Source organism: Abramis brama (genome assembly GCF_963993115.1).
Source record: "Abramis brama genome assembly, chromosome: 19".
Classification (NCBI taxonomy): Eukaryota; Metazoa; Chordata; class Actinopteri; order Cypriniformes; family Leuciscidae; genus Abramis; species Abramis brama.
The window spans coordinates 33002014-33005422 of NC_139981.1; positions in this window are offsets into that span (position 1 = coordinate 33002014).

Here is a 3409-nt window from a genome sequence, read left to right on the forward strand (position 1 = left end):
TGTTAGTGTCCAGTTTAGTTGGAAAAGTGATATCTTGCATTAACTGTGATACTTCTCTGATAAACAATGTAATGCTGTTAAATGATGCTTTTGGTCCCATCCAACGTACAAGATAACATTTGCTATTAATACAGAGGAGAATTAATGAGGTGTATCACAGAGCTATTAATACAGGAAGGGTTCACAGACACAATAAAGTGATTTTTATTTGGAGATAAATTTGTGCCAGTGTTTGATTTAAGGTGTTTGAAACTTGGAATATTTGAATATTGAAAGGTGGTATTTTTTTTATAAATGGCTTCTTGCCGACAGTACAAATAAATGCAATCAAAATACAAATTGGAATAAAAATTGAAAACACAAATAAACATTAAAGAAATTAATCATTATTAATTTAGCAATATTAATCTGCAATTATTATAACGTGGTGTCAGAGGTGGACGAAGTACACAACTTCCTTACTTGAGTGAAAGTACAGATACTACTGGTCAAATATTACTCTGTTACAAGTAAAAGTTGTAAAGACCGATTTTTACTTAAGTAAAAGCACAGAAGTACTTGTTTTTAAAAGTACTTAAGTATCAAAAGTAAATGTCAATGCATTGTTTTATTATTGTTGCATTGTTGTGTGTAATACTTACAGTACCGTATGCCTCTGAATCTATGCCTACCTTCCCTCATATCAATAACAAATGTATTTCTAGAACACAGTTCCAGTAGTGGGATTGAATGTGAGATTGAATAAGTCACTCAATAACGTCCACAATGGTTTTGGACACCCAAATGGCTGTTCCCTCAAATACTGCCCTATTTAAAGTTTTTTGGCTTTTAGTATGAATATGTTAACCTTAGTGTTATCTATAAGCTAGTGTGCACTAAAACAATGACAAAATTCGCATTTAGAAGACCAAACCCAATGTTGAAAATGAAAATCAGGTTGACGTCAGAAACCAACATCAGTCGGTTTCTGACGTCAATCCGACTTTAATTTCCAGCCAAAATGCAACCAAAATCATCCACTGACTGATGCTACTACTTTCTACTCAAGGACAGAAATGTAGTGGAGTAAAAAGTACGATTTTTGTCTTTCAAAAAAAAAGTAAAAAGTTTCCAGAAAAAATAATACTCAAGTAAAGGACAGATACTCAAAAAGTACTCAAGTAAATGTACTTTGTTACCGTCCACCTCTACAGCGAGTGCTAATAGTCTGCTTTGTTGGCGGAGGCCGTTTACACTGACTCCTCCCACCATTGTCTGATCGAGCCGGACAAAATCACAAAAGAAATCCTGCTGAGAACAGGATCAGCGTGTGAGTGGAGGGCGGTGAGGTCACTAGTGGGCGTTCATGGATGACATTTACGGATGTTGTAGACACTGAATCCTTTTTTAAGGGAAAAGACTAAACCGAAACACAATCAGTGCATAAAATGCTTCATATCAAAGATTAAGGAGAAACAGCGGGTGCTGCGTTTTGCCATCGCTGCTATTTTATCTGTGGCGAAACTGGTCAATCTGGGTTCACGAAACCATTCAGTCAGCACAGCAAGTCCCACTGTATACACACAGAGACGACATCAATTACACACTCTCAGAAAAAAAGGTACAAAAGCTGGGGCGGTACCCTTTCAAAAGGCACATATTGGTACCAAAAGTGTGCAAATTAGTTCCTAAATGGTGCATTGTAACCTTTTTTGTAAAGAGTATCATCCCAGTGACAGCTTTTGTACCATTTTTTTCTGAGAGTACAGGGAAGTTGCTGACCGCTAAAATAACTTCTCCATCTTGCCGATAACTCCACCACAGGATGTTGCGGCTAACGGCTTCAAAAGCGTTTGCACAAAAACATGACATTGTTCTTGGAACTTGTTTTTTAAATGTTTTAGTCTAATGTCTTTTAAATCTTATTCCTTGTTTCAGAATGTTCAGAAAACATTCAAATGTAATGTTCCCGTAATATCTGCAACATTGTAAAATGGAATGTTCCTTCAACATTCGCACATCCAAGAAATAACTTTTTTAAAAACATTCAGAAATAGGCAAATGTTTTCGTAACTTAATGGGAATGTTAGCAAAATGTTCTTAGAACATATTTTTGTTAGATGGGTTTATATACACTACCGGTCAAAGGTTTTAGATCGGTAAGATTTTTAATGTTTTTAAAAGAAGTCTCTTCTGCTCACCAAGGCTGCATTTATTTGATTAAAAATACAAACAAAAACAGTCATATTGTGAAATATTATTCCAATTTAAAACAGCTGTTTTCTATTTTAATATATTTTAAAATGTAATTTATTCCTGTGATCAAAGCTGAATTTCCAGCATCATTACTCCAGTCTTCAGTGTCACATGATCCTTCAGAAATCAGTATAATATGATGATTTGATGCTCAGGAAACATTCATTATTATTATCAATGTTGAAAACAGTTGTGTACATTTTTTTTTCCAAAATTCTTTGATGAATAGAAAGTTCGAAAGAACAGCATTTATCTGAAATCTAAAGCTTTTGTAACATTAAACACTACCGTTCAAAAGTTTGGGGTCAGTAAGAATTTTAATTTTATTTTTGGGGGAAAGAAATAAAATAAATCAATACTTTTATTCATCAAGGACGAGTTAAACTGATCAAAAGTTACAGTAAAGACATTTATAATGTTAGAAAATATTCTATTTTAAATAAATGCTGTTCTTTTGAACTTTCTATTCATCAAAGAATTTTGAAAAAAAAAAAATGTACACAACTGTTTTCAACATTGAAAATAATGATGAATGTTTCTTGAGCATCAAATCATCACATTATACAGATTTCTGAAGGATCATGTGACACTGAAGACTGGAGTAATGATGCTGAAAATTCAGCTTTGATCACAGGAATAAATTACATTTTAAAATATATTAAAATAGAAAACAGTCATTTTAAATTATCATAATATTTCACAATATTACTGTTTTTTTTTTTCTTTAATCAAATAAATGCAGCCTTGGTGAGCAGAAGAGACTTCTTTTAAAAACATAAAAAATCTTACCGATCTAAAACTTTTGACCAGTAGTGTATATACAGTACTGTGCAAAAGTGTTAGGCACGTTAGTATTTTCACTCCAAAAAAAATGGTTTTAAGTCAGTTATTTATATCTTTTGCTGTAGTGTGTCAGTAGGAAATATCAGTTCACATTTCCAAATGTTAATTTTGCCATTAATTGTAATAATCCAGTGAGATGTTTGAATGCACTAGGAGTCTGACAACAGCCGGTATGATCTGATCTCACCATCATCGAGTCCGTCTGTGATTACATGAAGAAACAGAAAAAACTGAGACAGACTAAATCCAGAAGAACTGCGGGAACGTCTCCGAGACGCTTGAAGAAACCTTCCTGCAAAGCTACAGTACTGTGTGTGTGTATGTATATATA